Source organism: Macaca nemestrina, chromosome 12 (assembly GCF_043159975.1).
Source record: "Macaca nemestrina isolate mMacNem1 chromosome 12, mMacNem.hap1, whole genome shotgun sequence".
NCBI classification, from domain to species: domain Eukaryota; kingdom Metazoa; phylum Chordata; class Mammalia; order Primates; family Cercopithecidae; genus Macaca; species Macaca nemestrina.
The window spans coordinates 75484472-75503290 of NC_092136.1; the positions used below are offsets into that span (position 1 = coordinate 75484472).

General features: G+C 51.1%; 2 long non-coding RNA genes across 2 annotated transcripts; both read right to left on the reverse strand.

Annotated features, from left to right (window-relative positions):
- Nucleotides 1-362: 362 nt before the first annotated feature.
- On the reverse strand, nt 363-5547 carry LOC139357545 (uncharacterized). Its single transcript, XR_011610938.1, has 3 exons — nt 5322-5547; nt 3382-3548; nt 363-1155 (listed from the first exon to the last, which is right to left on the reverse strand). It is a non-coding gene; the product is annotated as an uncharacterized lncRNA (long non-coding RNA).
- Nucleotides 5548-7531: 1984 nt separating this feature from the next.
- LOC105468781 (uncharacterized) lies at nt 7532-16694 on the reverse strand. Its single transcript, XR_011610937.1, has 3 exons — nt 16397-16694; nt 8189-8333; nt 7532-8078 (listed from the first exon to the last, which is right to left on the reverse strand). It is a non-coding gene; the product is annotated as an uncharacterized lncRNA (long non-coding RNA).
- Between the last annotated feature and the right edge of the window lie 2125 nt (nt 16695-18819).

Here is an 18819-nt window from a genome sequence, read left to right on the forward strand (position 1 = left end):
GCAGAAAGAAGGCTGGGTGTAAAGCCCAGGGTGTCACGAGATGAGGCCAGAGAGGTGGGCACAGCTGGACACTGCCCCATGGAACATGGCCTGAGCCTCCAGTCAATGGGAGCCTGAAAGAGTTTTAAGCAGAGAGAGACAGGGTTGGGTCTGCGTTTGGAAAGGTCTCACTACCACGGTGGAGGAGGGGTGAGAGGAGACAGTCATGGCCCAGTGTGAGTATGCTTCTGTGACTGTGGCCATGGTGGAGACGGGAGAATTGGCAACAGCAGCTTATTTGGAGGCGGTATCCTCAGATTTTACTGCTCGCTTGTTTTGGTGTCAAGGGTGAGTGAGAGGAGAGAGGAATCTGGGAAGATGTGTAGAGTTTAAGCCCTGGATGGATCTCGGGGCCATTTATTGACCTGGGGAAACCTGCGAGGGAAGCACATAGTGGGTAGGGTGGGGAACAAATCAAGTGTTCTTGTTTGAAAGCCTGTGGGACACCCAAAGGGCAAAGTCAGGGCGTCTGTGAGATGTGAGATCTGGACCTGGGAAGAAGTGCCCAGGTTGGGGGCTGAGATGTGAGGGCAGCTTGGAGGTAGATTGTAAGTCTCTGAAGGAAGGACCCGGTGGGAGTCTGCTCTGCAGTCCCACACAGCCTAGGCCTGAGACAGAGACCATGCTGGGTAAACGTTTGCTGGCTGGATAGGTGTGTGGATGGATGAACGAATGGATGGCGGGGGATGGGTGGAAGAATGGGGGGATGGATGGGGGGACAGAGGGATGTGAGGATGGATAGATGGATGGATGGATAGATGACCTATGATGGATGGATGACAAATAGATGTGTCCTCCCCTGTACATCCATGGGTTCCCTAAGGGTGGAGACTGGGCCCTCTCTTGATGCCCATAGCCCAACCCAGGCCTGAAAAATAGCCAGCGCACAGGATGCTCCTCTTGCTACTGCCTTCACTGTGAGGGTGATGAAGCAAGAGTGAGGAGGAAGTGGGGAGGAACAAGGGACAGCCAGGCCCCTCACTCTACAGATAGAGAGCTGAGGCCAGAGAGAAGCAGAGCCAGGGTCTGGCTCCCAGCTGGTGCCTTTTCCATAATGTCCAGCAGCCCCTCCACCTCTCCAGGCACCTTCAGGAGTACTGGGCAACAGCCATCCCCCTGAAACAGAAAAAGAAACTGAGACCCAGAGGAAATCACCCACTTGCCCAAATTCACACCTTGAGATAGCCACTAGGGATTAAAACAAAGCAGTTTGGAGTTTAAGACTTGAGTCCAGATTCCCAGCTGGGCCACCGGTCAGTGGGCACTCAGGGACATTCCAGCCCCTCCCTCCGTGGGTAACAGAATGATGATGGAGAGCCCAGCCCTCTGGGGTGTGGGGAGGCTGGGCTGGGTGTGGCACAGGCTTGGAAACCTGCAGAGCATTGTAGAAGCTTTTTGATCCTGTGGGCGGATTACAGGGCCTGGCCCCCAACCCTGGCCCCCAGCAAGTCCTGGCTGATGTCAGCGGGTCTGCTGGCCAAGCTAGCTTGCTTGGGGCAGAGAGATGAGAGCTAAGATGGAGCGTTTCTGAGATGAGGCAATGCAACGCAGCGTGAGGGGAATGCAATTTGACGGGCCCTTCCTCCACCCCCGGTAGGCGGGGCTGAGGCTGAGGGGATAAGCACAGGGAGGCAGCTTCAAGCTGAGCATCCGCCAGTGGCACTTAGTCCCTCCCTCGTTACCTGTTTCTCAGGGGCAGTTGGAGGGTCCCATGGCCACAGAGTACAGATGGGGCATGTGAAACCAGAGTGGAATGGGGCTTTGCCAGCTGGTGGCAGAACTGAAGCCCAAGGCTTGCAGGCTAGGGATATTTGCACTACTTGTTTTATTCATTCATTCATTCATTCATTCATTCATTCATTCATTCATTCAACAACCTTTCCTTCTGGCCCTGTCGTGGGAGCTGCAGACTCGGAGAGGAATCAAAGAACCCCCTGCCTTCAGGAACTCCTGGTCTGATGGGGAAACAATCACATAACTAGTCGATGACAACATGGAACTTGTGTCACAACAATTCACAAGGGCTGGGGAGCCCAGAGCAAGGCCCAGTCCAGGCTCCAGTGCAAGGAAGCTTCCTGGAGGAGGCTGAGTCTGTAGGAGAAGAGGGGCTCCAGGGCTACATCCCAGCAGGGCAGGGAGTACAGAGAGATGACGGGAACTCGCAGAGGAAACACCCTCCGCCAACTAATTCATGCCCCACCCTAATCCCCGGTTGTCTTCCTGCTCCTCAGATTTGCCTCGCCTACATCTCAAAGGTGGTGGGACAAGCATGCTGTGCCCACAGGTCCCCGAGCGGAGCCTCCCCTTGCATCGGCAGCTCTCTCCACACAGTGTGGTTTCCAACAGGGCCGGTGCTGAATGCCAAGAAGGGCAGTCATCTCAGCAGCTCCCAGTCCTAACAGCTAGTTCATTTGCTCACAACAAGTATTGATTGAGTCCCTACTATGTGTTAGTTATTCCTACCAGTTAGAGTCACTTTAAGAAAAAAACAATGAATGAATATTGCTTCCCTATGCATGAATAAGGACAGCTTAGGAAAAGGTGAGAAACTGGATTATGAAAGACATTCAAGTGCCGATTCCACTTTTAGTGGCTTGGCAATTCGGGATCTCAGCTGGTCAAATGGGGATGGTAACACTCCACCTCTCGGAGCGGCTGTGAGGACTCTGGTGGAAGAGGCCTTTACACCAGGCAGGGGCTCAGCAAAAGTGTGTCTCCTCTCGTGAGCAGCACCCTCCACACACCTCCCTGGGCAGGGAGTGGGAGTTTCAGGGATGAGGCAGGACCAAAGGCAGCAGGAGAGGTTCTGGGGCATGCTAATACTCGCCTGACTTCCCCACTCGAGCTGGGATGATGCTTTACCCCTCATGTCCCCTGGCGGGAGTTGGCGGCACCATCCCAGGGGCCAGTCTGACTTCTCCCACCAGGAAACCAGCAGGGACTCTCACTGCAGCCCACAGCTAAGGACCAGTGCCAGAGGCCCTGCTGTTCAGAACTGGGTGGTGCTTGGAAGAGGCGCCCTGCCCTGAGACTGATGATCTGGGGCAAAGGTTTACCTTCCAGAAGTGGCTGGACCCCTTGGATGAGTCAAGGAGAAGCCCTGACCAGGACCCCAAGGGACCCCTAAGAGGCAGCCTCCCAGCAAGAGGCTGACCTCACCAAGTGGTGTGATGCTGGCAGGAGTGGTGATAGGAAGGTGGGCATCAGACTGCACTGGGCATCACCACCGAGCAGACACTCCCCAGCAACTCCCCACACTGTCCTGCCCCAAACACACCCCCAAGAAGGATGGCTGCAGCTAGGGCACAGGGTAGATGAAAGGAAGTTCTGTAGCACGCTCACCAGGAAGGCATCCTGAGTGCTCCCTCCTGGGAATAAACAGGAAGCCGCAGGCCGGGCACGGTGGCTCACGCCTATAATCCCAGCACTTTGGAAGGACGAGGCGGGTGGATCACTTGAGGTCAGGAGTTTAAGACCAACCTGGTGAACACGGCGAAACCCCATCTCTACTAAAAATACAAAAATTAGTTGGGCATGATGGTGGGTGCCTGTAATCCCAGCTACTCAGGAGGCTGAGGCAGAAGAATCGCTTGAACCCGGGAGGCAAAAGTCGCAGTGAGCAAAGATAGCGCCACTGCACTCCAGTCTGGGCGATAGAGCAAGACTCTGTCTCAAAAAAAAAAAAAAAAAAGATGGGCCAGGCGCAGTGGCTAACACCTGTAATCCCAACACTTTGGGAGGCCGAGGCGGGTGGATCACGAGGTCAGGAGCTGAAGACCGGCCTGGCCAAGATAGTGAAACCCCGTCTCTACTAAAACTACAAAAATTATTCAGATATGGTGGCAGGTGCCTGTAATCCCAGCTGCTTGGGAGGCTGAGGCAGAGAACTGCTTGAACCTGGGAGATGGAGATTGTGGTAAGCCGAGATCACACCACTACACTCCAGTCTGGTCAACAGAGCGAGACTTTTGTTTCAAACAAAAAAGAAGAAGCTGCAGCTGCCCAGCCAAAGAGGCTGTACCAAATGACCACCAAAGGGCTCCCTAAAGGACCCGAACACTCGCCTTGGAAAAGCAGGAGGGAGTGTGCTTTGTGCCATAACCAAGGCAGACTGAGAATCAGGAGTTCTTGGTTCTGGGCCTGTGTTCGTTGTGGGATGTGGGCAGGCCCAATCCCTCTCTGAGCCTGAGACACCAAGGGCCCTTCTACCTCTGACTTCTATGTAGCATCAAGACTGGGCACCCAGATATAGAGGCCCCTTGGGGGACTTCAGGCTAAAATTTCCCTTATTGGTGCCTAGAGAGGAACAGGGATAAGATCAAGGTCATGCAACAAGTTGAAGACACTCCCATCATTGGGAGTGTCAGGCTCTAGAAGCCTGAGCACTCTGCTGGCCTCTGCTTTTGCCCTTCCATGCTCCTGGGTTTTTCTGCAACAAATATTTGCAGTTTGTTACCATGGTTTTTTGTTTTGTTTTGTTTTTTTCTGAGACAGAGTCTTAGTCTGTCACCCAAGGTGGAGTGTAGTGGTGCAATCTCGGCTCACTGCAGCCTTGACCTGCCAGGCTCAAGCATTCCTCCCACCTCAGTAGCTGGGACTACAGGTGCATGCCACTGCTCCCAGGTAAATTTTGTATTTTTAGTAGAGATGGGCTTTTGCCATGTTGGCCAGGCTGGTCTCCAACTCCTGGGTTCAAGCAATCTGCCCACCTCAGCCTCCCAAAGTGCTGGGATTACAGGCGAGAGCCACGGCGCCCAGCTCGTTATCACATTCTGCCCACCCATCTTCATGGGCAGCCCCATCGCTGCTTACTTCTTGCTTCCAGGCACCCAGCCTACTGACCACAGGGCCCCTTGGAAGGCCTTGGTATTAATATTTTGGCCAGGCCTGATCCCAGACCATGTGCTGCTTGACCCACTGAGCCTTGCCTCTCCCTGGATCACTAGGTCGGCCTCTTGGCTGGCCTCCAGCTGCTGGTCTCTACCTCACAGCAGCCATAGAAGTGCTTCTGGTACTCAAGTCTGCCCAGGTCCCTGCCTGACTTGGAACAACTGGAGACTTCCCATGCTCTAAAACAGAGAGGGAACCTGACTTCTTGAGGGCCCAGGCACCTGAGTGGCCTCCTGATAGCTCCACATTAGCTTTGCTCAGACTCTGGGAGATTTGGCCCCTGCTGCCCTGTAGCTCCTGGGAGCCGTCCCATCATGCTGAGCCCATCCCTTTAGCTGCCTGAGGTCTTGCTATGCCAGGCAGCCTGGTGAGCCTGGTTTCTATTCACTCACTTGCTGTGTGACTTTAGGCAAGTCATCTCTCCTCTCTGTGCTTCACTCTCCTCTTCTGCAAAACAGAGTTAGTAATTCTAGTGTGACCCCACCAAGGCTGCTGTTAGGATTGCGAGGCTGTGCATGGAAGTACCAGCGCAGCGCCTGGCCCATGGCAGTGTACCATGATCTGGTAAGGATCCTCTCAGAGTGCACCTGTCATTCAGACATTCATCCAAAAGGACAGCACAAAGCTCCCATGGGGGCCAAGCCCCATGCCACGGGGAGCAATGTGAATCAGGTGCCAGGGTCCCCACCCTGGATGTGCTCTGGGTGATTCAGCAGAGAAGATGGGAGCAGGGACCCTCACTCACACAGTGTGGTCACAGCTATGGCAGCCCAGAAGGGGCACCTAAGCCCCCATACCTTGGAGGCCCCCACTGAGTCATGGAGGGTTAGTAAGAGTGCGACAGTAGGATTGGCACAGATAAGGCATGAGGGCCAGGGTGAGCAGAGACCTGGGGGCCCAGAGCAGATCCCCATCTGCCAAGCAAACTAAGCAGCCTTTAGGGATGATGAGGGGTCAGGGAAGGGTTTAACAGGGGAGGGTGACCATTGGATCTGTGTGTGATGGAAATCCCTGGGTTGGGTGGGGGATGGATGGGGTGGGGAAAGGCACGGGCAGGCATGGAAGAGACAACACAGCCATCTGTGAGGAGGCTGGGACAGTGGTCCAGGCCAGGTGGATGGTGGGAACTGAGAGGAGAGGGGCCAATGGGGAGGGCAAGAGGAGGCAAACGGGAGGGATTTAGGAGGGGAAAGGGATGGGATAACCTCCCACATCAAGCACTGGAACCGCCCCCGAGATACTAACCCATTCCATGATTCAGGCAAGCCCCTCCCCCTTGGGGGCCTCAGTTTACCTACACGTGAAATAGGACACGGGCCAGAAAGTCCCTGGAGGCCCTCTCTACTCACACATCCTGTGGTTCTGTAAAGCGAGTGGCCTCCCTGCTTCTGGAGAAGGAGGAGCAAAGCCCATCCCCATCCTACCCCTCCAAGCCTCATCCCTGGAGATGGGACCCAAGCCCCAGGGCCAAGCGGGACAAAGGGTCTGACCCACCTAGGTGAGGGCAGGTAGCCGCACCCTGGAGGCTGCATACACAGAGCTGCAGCGCCACCTACTGTCCATGTGGGAAGAGGCCACCAGTCCCAGGAGCCCGGCTCTGACCTAAATAAATCCCAGTGGACTGAAGCACAGCTAAGAGTTCCTACCTGGGCCACTGGCCCAGTTCCCTCCCCGCCATCCCCAGGTCTCTCCAGATGGCTCGATGAATGCAAGATGCTTCCTTCTGTAATGGATTATGACCATATCATTCTCTTGCTCAGAAACCTTTCATGGTTCCTCACTGCCCTTGGAGACCATGTTTGCTCCTTAGCTAGCATTCAAGGCTCTTCCCATCGGGGCCTCTGCTGACCTCTGATGCCCCATTTCCTATACAGCAAAATACTCACCAGCTCCTTGAACATTCCACGCTTTCCCCAGTCTTGTGACTTTGTATTAGGTTGGTGCAAAATTGCGATTTTTGCCTTTACAGTCAATGGCAAAAACCGCAATTACTTTTGCACCGACCAACATACATTCTTCTTTTTTTTTTTTTTTTTTTTTTTTTTCTTTTTGAAATGGAGTAGTCTCGCTCTGTTGCCCAGGCTGGAGTGCAATTATGCGATCTCAGCTCACTGCAACCTCCACCTCCCAAGTTCAAGCAATTCTCCTGCCTCAGCCTCCCGAGTAGCTGGGATTACAGGCACACCCCACCATGCCCGGCTAATTTTTGTGTTTTTTGGTAGAGACAAGGTTTCACCATGTTGGTCAGGCTGGTCTCGAACTCCTGACCTCATGATCCACCCACCTCGGTCTCCCAACGTGCTGGGATTACAGGCGTGCGCCACCGCTCCCAGCCCCCCATATATATTCTTGCTTCTGCTTGAAATAACTTTCTCTGCCTTCTTGGCTTAAAAACCAGTGCAGGCCAGGCATGGTGGCTCACACCTGTAATTCCAGCACTTTGGGAGGCTGAGGTGGGTGGATCACTTGAGGCCAGGAGTTCGAGACCAGCCTGGCCAACATGGTGAAACCCTGTCTCTACTGAAACAACAAAAATTAGCCAGGCATGGTGGCACATACCTGTAGTTCCAGCTACTCCGAGGCTGAAGCAGAAAAATCGCTTAAACTGGGAGGTGGAGATTGCGGTGAGCCGATATGGTGCCACTGCACTCCAGCCTGGGCAACAGAGCAAGACTCCATCTCAAACAAAACAAAAAGTGCCAGAGCAAAGTCACCTCCTCCATGAAACCTTCCTTAATATACCTTTCTCCCCAAGTTCACTACTGAGCACAGAGCCTGTTCTGGGTAAAAGTTCAATCCCATCTTCCTCTGGGTCCCCATAGTTCCTGTGCTGTCCTTTGTCCCTGCATAGGCCAGGAATGTGTCTGTACCCATCTCTTGCTCTCCCCAGGCTCTGAGCTCAAGGGAAGAGGCTGTGTGTGACCCACTGCTTCTCAGTATAAGGTCTGGTGTTCAATAAATTTGCATTTATTAAGCATCTCCTACGTGCCATTGGACTAGATGTTTTCCTGTGCTTTACCTCACTACAGACTTAGGTCACCTGAGTTGAACGTGGGAGTCTTGACCACTTTGTTCCTGCTCTTCCTGTTAGCCAAAGTGCCTTGCGATGAGCTTGCCACATAACCATGGGTGGCTCACTGGACTTTCATCTGGGCAAAGAGAAGGGTGTGATGACACCACTCATGGCTCCTTCATCTGGGACCTACCCAAATCCCATGGCTTTGCTCACACGCATCTGATCGTGTTGTGCCCAAGATACCTGCTACCATGCCTGGATACTTGCTGTAGCTGCTCCAAGCCAGGATCCTGGCAATCTGTCATCTTAGATCTTCAGCTCTGGGCTGGCCTTCCAGGTGCCTCTGCCTCCCAAGGAAACCCAAAGAACTCCACCAGAAAGGTAACACCTAAAAGAGCAGCAGTAGGGACTGTAGGAGTCCTCCTGCCTGCCCCCTTGTTATCCAGAGTGCACAGAGGGGCCCTGACTTGCCTGAAGTCACACAGGGACTCCGGTATTCCAATCCTTGGCCTTAAAAATCACTGCTATCCACTGTTACTTCTATCTAAAAGCCCTAGAGAAGTTTCAGGAGACACTCAAAGGGCCCTTGTCTGGTTTCCCGGCTGACCAACTCTAGTGGAGAAAAAGCTCACTCACTGAGCATACCCATATGCCAGGCATATAGAATCCTTCAACGGAGGGATCATTCTCCCCATTTTACAGAGGAAGAAAGTGAGCTCAGAGTGAATGAAAGACTTTCCCAGTTCACATGTCTGCAGTAGAACTGGGGTTCTCAGGTGGTCTTGATCACCATGCCCAGCTCCCTTGAAGGCTGATGCACACAGATTAATTCCAAAGGCAAGGCAGCAAATAATCAGATACAGGCTTTGGCGTTCTGAGACCCTGAGGGAGCAGGGAAGACTTCCTGGAGGTGGTGAGTGGGGCACTGAGCCAGGCCTTGGAAGAGGGTCCAAGCTGGACCAATGAGGAAGAAGGGTTGGCAGGAGGGAGACATTCCCACTGCTGTCACCTGGGTGCAGGCACTGTGACCTCTGCCTACAGCCTCCTCACCCATTCCCCTGCCACTCTCCCAGTCCCCTTCCCACATCAGTCAGAGTGGCCTTCCCGGCAAGCAAATGATTGGCCAGTCAGGGTCCTGCTTACAATCCCTCAGAGCCGCCCATCCAGCATGGTTTTCCAAGCACCTGCTCGGGACGCTCTCCCCACTCTCTCCAGCCCCATCTTGAGCCACTACACCTTGAACTCAGTGTTGTGACAACACACAATATTTGGAATCTCCCCAACTGCCACCCTGTTGGTCTTTGCATATTCTGTTCCCTCTGTCCATCATATCCGTTCATCTTTCGGAGCTTTGCTGAAATGCCTCCAGGACGCCTTCCCTGAGCCCCGGATTGAGTGGGGCACCCTCCCCCAGCCCCCACCTTGGGTCTGTGTCCACCTGCCTTGCCCACGCCCGCCCCCCAAGGCCCACGCTTGTACCCTCGGACTGCGCAGGGCGAGGGTTTGGGGGCGCGGTACTGACTGGTGTCCAGGCCTCTCCTCGCAGGGTTCCGCGAGTGGAAAGGTGGACCACGGCCAGAAGACGCGTTGGAAAGGCGTTTTCTGCCCCCTCCAGGCCTCGGGAATATTTATGGACTGCTGGCCGGGCAGGCGGGGGCGAGGCTGCCCGGCGGGCGGAAAGCGCCGCGCGCTCGGGTCCCCTGCGGTCCCCGGCAGGGGTCGGCGCGTGCGGAAAGCGGCCCCGAGCCGCCCAGCCCCGGCCAGTGCGCAGCCGAAGAGGAGGCGACCGCAGCCTGGAAGCGAAGAGCCCCCAGCTGTTTCCTTCCACCCGGGCGGGCGGGACGGAGAAGTGGGAGGGAGCCTGGGAGAGAGGTAGGTGTTGCGCTCGCCGGTGCTGTCGGGGCGGCAGGCGGGGCACGGCACCCTCGGAGTCTCGACTTTGCCCACTTCACAGGCAGAAAACTGAGGTGTTCCCATGGCCAGAGCTAAGAAAGGCGGTGCTGGTTCCTGGGCCCCAGCTGCTCACAGCGCCCTTCAGCATCCCAGTAGGCCAAGGGCAGTTGTCTTAGGTGACCGCAAGAAACACGGGGACAGTTGTTAAAATGCAGATTCCAGGGCCCCATCTCCCAAAGACGCAGTAGGTCTGAGATGGAACCCGGAAATCAGCTCTTTAAAGCAAGTAAATAGTCCACATGTTGCGAAGCACTGGTGAAGAGAGATTCTGGAATAGGAAGCTTCCCCCTCTGCCTGGTTAAAGCAGAGAGCGAGGACTTGGAAGGGACAGGCCTGGACCCTGAAGCCCAGGCTTTCCTGCTGGATGACTAACTTCTCTGTGCCTTGATTTTATCTTGCCTAAAGTGAAGATAACATTCAGCCCACAAAGTTCTGTAAAATCAAAGAGATCTGAGTAAAAGTGCTTTACTAACTTCACCACCACCATCATTATTATTCACTGTCACCGCCCATCCCCTAGGCAAGAAAAGAAGCCATCCTGAACCTGTGGGGTGATGCGCTCAGATGCCACCACCTCTGCAAAGGCAGTCCTGGTTATTCGGGAGGAAGCACACTTTCCTTTGAACTGCACACCACTCCTTCACCCCCATTTGGTGCTCCTTTTATGTGCCCAGGGCTGACTCTGCAGTACACGTGCCATTTTTTCACCAAAATATGAACTCCACCTTTGGGGCTCCTCAAAGTCAGCAATTATGTCAGAAAGGCTGCATGGAAGAGACATGTGTTCAAGTCTCAGGTCTGTCATTTACTGAGAGATCTTGAAACTGCCTTTAAAAAATTATGACTGAGACAGTGAAAGACATCTAACTTAACTGACTCAATTTTGCTTCTAACCTCCAAGCTGTCCTTGTTCATTCCTAAGCATAGATTGAACTATCTTTGGGAGAAATATAGTTTATAGTTTATTGTTTAAACAAAGATGGTAACAGACCTTTCCCAAAGCAGACCTCCTTCTTGCCTGGGGGTTAGATTGCTTTGGTAGGACTAACATTAGCCACAAGATTAGGAATCATGGTTTAGGAGTCATGCAGCTGAAGGATACAAGATTCTGACCCTCTGTAACCTGCTCTAAGATCTGTGCTTGAGATGTTTTGCAGATCCTGCACTTGATGGATCAGCTGGCACACCCAGATCAGTTAACTGGCTCATCTGATCTTGTGGCCCCCACCCAGGAACTGACTCAGCATAAGAAGACAGCTTCCATTCCCTATGATTTCATCTCTGACCAATCAGCGCTCCTGGCACACTGGACCCACCAAGTTATCCTTCAAAACTCTGCTCCCCAATGCTTGGGGAGACTGATTTGAGTAATAATAAAACTCTGATCTCCCACACAGCTGGCTCTGCCTGAATTACGCTTTCTCTATTGCAATTCCCGTCTTGATGAACTGGCTCTGTCTAGGCAGCGGGCAAGGTGAACCCCTTGGGCTGTTACGATCTCAGTAAATGTAAACTGTCCCCGTGATTCTTGTGGCCACCTAAGAGTGAGCTGCTCTTGGCCTACTGTGATGCCAGAGGACGCAGTGAGCAGCGGGGGCCCAGGAATCAGCACCGCCTTTCTTAGCTCTGGCCGTGGGACCACCTCAGTTTTCCACCTGTGAAGTGGTCAGGAAGGCTGTGGGATCTTGGTCAGTGCATCCACCTCTCCAAACCTCTAACACTTTAGAGTGTAAAGGTTTAAATGGAATAATGTCTATAAAGTACTGTAATATCTATCACTCAGTTGGCCTAAGTTGAATAAAACAAATACAAGCTGGGGAGACTGAGGAAGGCATTGCAAGGAGTGGCTTTTGACCTGGGCTTTTAGAGCCAGGAGTCTTAATAGGCAAAGAACTGGTGGGGAAGGGCCCCTCTAGGCCCTTTTCCATATTCTGGTTCCGGTCTCTGTCAATGTTTATAAACAGAGACTTCCCGCTCTGAAATGTGTTGTTGCTGCCCATTTAAAAATGGAACTAGAATAAAGATAGCAAGTGGAGCTCACACTGTGGTCTTCCCTGAAACCAACTAAAACAACAGTAAAGGGATTTATCATAATATTGGAAACCAGACACAGCCAACAAAGAAAGGTAACTGATTAAATCCTAAAAGGCAATAAAGAAAGTTGAAAATCAGCCCGATTTACACTGTTAAACCCCCAAATGGTTCAGGAATTGGTTGTACCAGGTACTTCTGGAAAGTGGGTGGGTCGGAGGCGGGGGAGGCTAAAAACAGAAAGATTGCTTGGAAACAATCAGATTTCCAGATACTCTGTCTCTTGGCAAAATACTAATACTCCAGACAGGATATGTAAAACAGTTCAGGCAGGAGATTTGTGGAGCTTTTGTTTTGACTAGCACAAAAGAAAAGACATGGAATGGCCCAACTAGATCCCTGTGCACAGCCTCAATCATGTTCAGAGGGTATCAAATCTATTCTAGTGTCTCATTCTTAAATATGAACAGACTGCAAAAGATGAGTAAGCATTTGAGAAAAGCCTCTAATTAAAAAAGAAGTCAAAACAATAGGGGGAAACAACAAAGGAACTTAGAAGATGGCAACTATGCAAAAAGTTAAAGACTTAAAACTATAATTAACATCCTAAGAAACAAGGTATTGCTACAAAAAGCTGAAGACTGAAGACTTAAAAGAAAACTATAATTAATGTCCTAAGAGATAAGATATTGCATCCATAAACAAGAATGGGATGCTACAAAAAAGAACTCTTGGAAATTAAAAATGCAATAGCCAAAGATGAAAAAAACTCAAAAGAATGGTTGGAAGATAAATTTGAGAAAATATAGGGAAAAGGAAGAGACAGAAAACAGCAAAGACAAGTTAATTAGAGGGCTACTCAAGGTGATTAAACACCTAAATGACAGCAATTCTAGAAAGAGGGATTAGAGAAAATGTCTGAGACTGAAATACATGAGTTTCAGACTGAAATAACCCATTGAGGACTCAGTACAATGTATGAAAATAGATTCACACCAAGACATCAAAATTTTAGAATCTTGATAACAAAGAGAAGATCATAAAAGTTTCCAGATAGAAGAGTAAATAAGAAGGCTTCATACAAAGGATTAAGAATCAGAATATCATTGGATTTCTCAATAGCAAGATGGGAATTAGGAGACAATAGGGAAATGCCTCCAAAATTCTGAAGAAAGTTATATTTCCATCCCAGAAAGTTATATTTCCACCCAGCCAACTGATGATCATGGGTGAAGAGAGAATACATTTCTAGTCATGTGAATTATCTTTGCATGCTTTCTGAGGAAGCTTCTGGAGGGTGTGCTTCAGCAGAAATGAGGGAGTTAACCAAGAAAGAGGAAAACATGGCATCCAAGGAAGAGAAAATGTAACAAAGAATAGGGGCAAAGGAATCCCCAGGCCATTCTATTCTATTGTGCAATAGAAGACAATTCATCCTAATGGGACCTGGTGGAAGACTCTGGGAGGGACTTCTTCAGGAAGACGAAATTGGTAGACTAGCCAATGCATTTAAACATATTGAAAGGAGAATTGCATAACCACAATAGTCATGCAGGGAAGGAAAAATAATTATAGAATACTACACAGCCCAGTTGTCAATAGCACGTCGCCTGATAATGAAAACATGAATGCTGTTCCAATCAAACTTGTGATACTAAGAGGAAGTAGGGAGACACAAAATGTACATGTGAGTGTGGAGAGAGTAAGGGGAAAGAGAGAGAAAGAGAAAGAAACTGAAAAATCAAGAAGTAGCAGTATAAGCAAATAATTTAGAGTCAAAAGCAGTAGCCTATGTCAAGCAGAAAATTTGTGTGTGTGTGTGTGTGTGTGTGTGTGTGTGTTGTGGGAGGGGTGCAGGGGGATTGCTGCTTTCCATTACAAGCCTTACAGATTTTCTAAACTGTACACATGTACAACTAAATATTTAAATTGCGTAACAACAGGCCCTTAAGTGAGGGCTACTCTTGGCAGGGGGGCAATTATTTTCAGCAGAAGGCCCAGCTGGACACTGGCCAACTCAGCAAGGCTAGCAGGAGAGGAACATTCTGGGGACACTGGGATGCTAAGTTAGCTGAGTAGGTGGAACACAATTCATCCATCGAGGGCAAATTCAAATGCATGGCTTTGAGGAGCCTTCCATGCTCCCCACAATCTCATGTGATGTTTCCTTCCCCTTTCCCCTGTATCCCACTCTCATTACTGTGATCACGTCTAGCTTTGACTGTAGATATTTTGTCTGGTCTCGTTTCTCCAACCAGGCTGTGAACTCCCCAAAGATAGTGAGTTCAGCCTGGTGACACAGAGAGACTGCTCAATAAAATATTTGCTGAATGCATGAATGGTCAACACCTAGTGAGGGCCAGGCACGTATTTATTGAGCATAATGATACGTAAGACTTACTGAACAGAAAGGGTCCTCTTCCTTAGAATCACCTTAATCTATGTTTGGGTACAAAGCAAGTCCTTGACAAATGTGCATTGCCTTGGTTGAGTGGATGTGGCCTCCTGGATTCCCAGCCTGTTGTGTGATTTTGAACAAATCTCATAACCTTTCAGAAAGATGCCAGGGTTTCTCCATTATCAATAGAGAAAAAAAGGGTCAGAGAATGCTTCCTGGGTCTCGGAGCTGTGACTTGAGAATTGAGTGGGGGGAGAGGAGATGGCAATGGTGATACACAATGTGCACCTGAGGATTCCTAGGTGTCCAGAAGACCTGCCCCTGGGGTGGGCAGGTGGAAGGGAAAAGTAACAGCTGATGAAAAGAGGCTGCAAAAGAGGCCTGGGTGGGAGGACTGATTCTTCCCCAGCATCTCCCTTCCAAAGCCACTCCTCATCACTGCGCCTTGGCCCTGGCATCCAGCAGCCAACTCTGCTGAATCTGGAGGGGATGTTTGGGCCAGATTCTCCCTATCGCCTGAGATGGGGTGAAGTGGGTCCCTGGCCCGTGTCTGCTTTCCTCTGGTTGTTGTGTCACAGGAGATAATGGCTCCAAGGGCTCCAGCAGCACTGCATGGGACATTATTAGATCAGCTAGCCCAGAACGTCTCCAAATTCTAGATTTTACCAACTGGTAAAATTTAAATGAAGAGTAGGTGACCAGCGTAAAGTTACCAGCTTTTTAAGTTTGCTTAAAAAAAAAAGGAAAGAACATTAAAAAAAGAACTATCATAATGTTCTGTTTCTTTATCTGGGAGGTGGTTCCATGGTGTGTTCATTTAGTGGTAAAGCATGAAGCTGTACATTTAGGAGTGTGATTATTCTGAATACATATTAGACTTTGTGAAAAGTTACTCAAAGACTGTCATGTACTAGGCCAGGTGTGGTGGCTTACACTTGTAATCTCAGCACTTTGGGAGGCCGAGGTGGGCAGATCACCTACGGTCAGGAATTCGAGACCATCCTGGCCAACATGGTGAAACCCCATCTCTACTAAAAATACAAAAATTAGCCGGTATGGTGGTAGGTGCCTGTAATCCCAGCTACTCAGGAGGATGAGGCAGGAGAATTGCTTGAGCCCAGGAGGCGGAAGTTGCAATGAGCCGAGATCGTGCCACAGCACTCCAGCCTGGGAGACAGGGCAAGACTCCATCCTCTGTCTCAAAAAAATTTTAAAAAAGGAAAACTATCCTGTACTATTGCACCACTATTTCATCTAAAAAAATTTTTTTTATGCAAAATGGGAAAAGCATAATCTCAGTAAAGTCCAGTTGGTCCTTATGAAAAGGTAGTGAATAGTGAACGGTAGGTGAAATTACAATAGCATGCTTTACATGTATGATAGTAACATTCTAGGGGAGAAAACCAAAAGCGTCATTTCACAATGTTACTCACATATTGGTTTTTGTGAATTGAGGGATTCAGATGCTAAGTGGAATCCTGTAAATAGCTTGTTCTTAAGCTTTCTCATAGTTGTTGAGAAAAATCCAGTTTCACTTGGTTATCATAAGGCAAGTGGAAGCCACACCCAGTGTAGTTCCACTGAATTTCTAATGTTCTCTGACTCCTGAGAGAGGCTGGGAACCAAGACAGCAGCTGCCAGCCCCTGCTCTCCCTACTACTGGAAAGGAGGCCAGGTGAGGGGGGCTCACAGCTACTGGGCACCCTGATCATCAGGCACAGAGTAGTCAGGTCTTTATTTGAAAGGGATGCTGCAGACCAAGAAGACCCTAACCAGTTAGTCCATCTGTAAGCACTCGGGGACCTTCTGTCAGGCTCCCTTATATGAGAAGAGGTCCAGAGTGAGGAAGTGATATATTCAAAGACACACAGGAAGTTAGTGAAGAACTGGAGCTAGAACCTGGCCCACCAGTCCTGTGTTCTCCCCATGCACCCTGGCTGAGGAGCTCCTGGTGGCCACCCTCCTTGACCTTGAAAACTGCTCCCTGCCATGTTGGAGGTAAACTTTTCAGAGCTCCGGCCCTGGTGGCCAGAGCTGGGCTGATGCTGGGCTGTAGGGAATCGAGTTACCTAGTTGGAGAGGATCCCTCAGGAGCCAGCCACTCTCCAGTTGGCAGGAGGACGACTTGGCGAGGCGAGGCTCGTGGAAGATGCCAGAGCTGCTACAATGGAGGGCTTCAACCATCCAACACCTCCTTCAGGGCTGCTGTCACCAAACCCAAGCTGACACCCTGGCTCTGGGCAGAGGCTGGCGGGTGTGGGTGGAGGAGGGAAGGTTGTTAGGAAGGCTCTGCCAGGTGGGAGGGAGGAAGTTGGCCTCTGCAAAACGGGCCTCTTTCCCGCCTGGAGGGCTTTGCTCACCCGTGCCTCCTCGCTGCTTCTCTCTCATCATGGACACGCCCAGTCTCCACTGATTGCACAAAGCCTCTTTGATTAATGATGCCATAAAGAGGCTGCTTCAGGGGACCCAGGGGTTGGCCCACTCTTTGGGCCTTCCCCACCCTATCTGTGAAATGGCCAATTGTGAATATATGAATATACTCAGCTCTGACAGGGAACCTTTCAACTGAGCACCATGGTTAAGGAGCTCCCAAATGAGGGCATGGGCCCATAGCAGCCAGGCGGCCCATTCCTACGCTGAGTGGAGGCGTAGGGACCCTTAATTCTGTAACACGTGTCAGAGACACTCGAAGCAGGAAGCAGTCTGGTAAACCATATGTTCCAGGTGCCTTGAAAGTCTCAATATTTGTTGAATGGGCGAACGAATGAAGTTCAACTTAAGACTTTTTTTTTTTTTTGGAAATGGAGTCTCACTCTGTCACCCAGGCTGGAGTGCAGTGGTGCAATCTCAGCGCACTGCAACCTGCGCCTCCCAGGTTCAAGCCATTCTCCTGCCTCAGCCCCCTGAGTAGCTGGGACTATATGTGCCCGCCACCACACCCTGCTAATTTTTGTATTTTTAGTAGAGACGGGGGTTTCACCATGTTGGCCAGGCTGGTCTCGAACTCCTGACCTCAGGTGATCCACCCGCCTCGGCCTCCCAAAGTGCTGAGATTACAGGTGTGAGCCACCGCGCCCAGCCAAGACTATTTAAAAGAAAGATGCCACTGCTGAACAATAAAAATCAAAGACCTCGTTTAGTAGCCCTCATCTGACAGAAGAGAAACATGCCCGGTGAAGGGCCCTTCTTGCTGACGTTTCCAAGTAACACAAGGGACCAGGCAGGCATCCCGAGCCCAGGTGTCTGATGGCTGCTCTTCTGCTGGGTGAGAGTCCCCCAACACCCCTACCCAGGGCCTGGGCTCACTACTCCATGAGCAGCCCCACTGTTTGCCAGCAGATCTGCAGCTTCCACAGACACTTCCAGCTTTCAGTTCCTTGAACATTCCTGTCATTCCTTGGGAAAACCCCCTCTACCCCACCTTTCTTTGAACTTCCCCGACTTCCCTGACCCTCTGAGACTAGCTGTATGACCTTGGGCAAGTTGCTCAACTTCTCTAAGCCTGAGCTTGCACATCATGAAAGCGAGAGAAGCATTACTGACCCTGAAGGGTTGCTGTGAGGCCCACAGCTCCAGCTGAGAAAGTGCATCATAAAGTCAACATGATGGGACCTTCACTTTGTGCCAGACACATGCAAGACAGGGTTATGTCCTGCACAAAGCAGTGTAGGGGTTAAGCACAGATTGGATTCACAGGTGGGGCCAACCTGAGTTAGAGTTCTAGCCCTACCACTGACTCACTGTGTAACCCTGGGTGAGTCCCCTTAGCCTTTCTAGGACCCTCTTTTCTTGCCTGTAAAATAAAGACAATAATACCTACAGTTGCTTAAAGGATGAAAAGGGAACCCCATAAATGAAGTGCCCTGCCCAACGCTCAGCACACAGCAAGTGCTCAGTGAAGGGCCACCTCCACGCACCTCCTTCTCCATGAAGTCCCCAGCAGGTTGGTCCTACAGGTCCCCCAGTGACTTAAGAGTCCCAAGTGTGAGCACTGGCCCCTGCTGCTTCGTAAGTCCTCTGCCCAAAGCTGTGGAGTTCTACTTGGGTTTAACTGGGAACACCAAAGTAAAAAGGAATGAGGACGCCCCAGGATGGAGAGTTTGGAGTGGGGCTGCTGTGTAGGATGGCAGCCAGCAGGCCTGGCCCTGAACCCCGGGGCCACCACCTTTTTAAATCAGATGCTTCCCTCCAAGCAAGCAAGCAAGCTGGCTCTGGCGGAGTTCCTGGCCAAGCACAGCAGAACCTTTGTGAGCTCTTGGCTCTCCCCCTGCCTCCCCCCTCATCCTTGTCATCGCCTGCAGGGAGCTCTGGGGGTGGAGCTCTGGGCAGGGGAGCAGCTCGCAGGCTGCTGGCTTAGCCTGACGTTCAAGGCCTGAGGGGCTGGTCTCACCCTCCAGCCACATCTTCCTCCAGCCCCCTCCTCCCCTCCCAGGCTGCCGCTTGGTCTTTGGAGGCGTAGTTGTCTGTCCCTCTGATACTCTGGAGAGGTAGC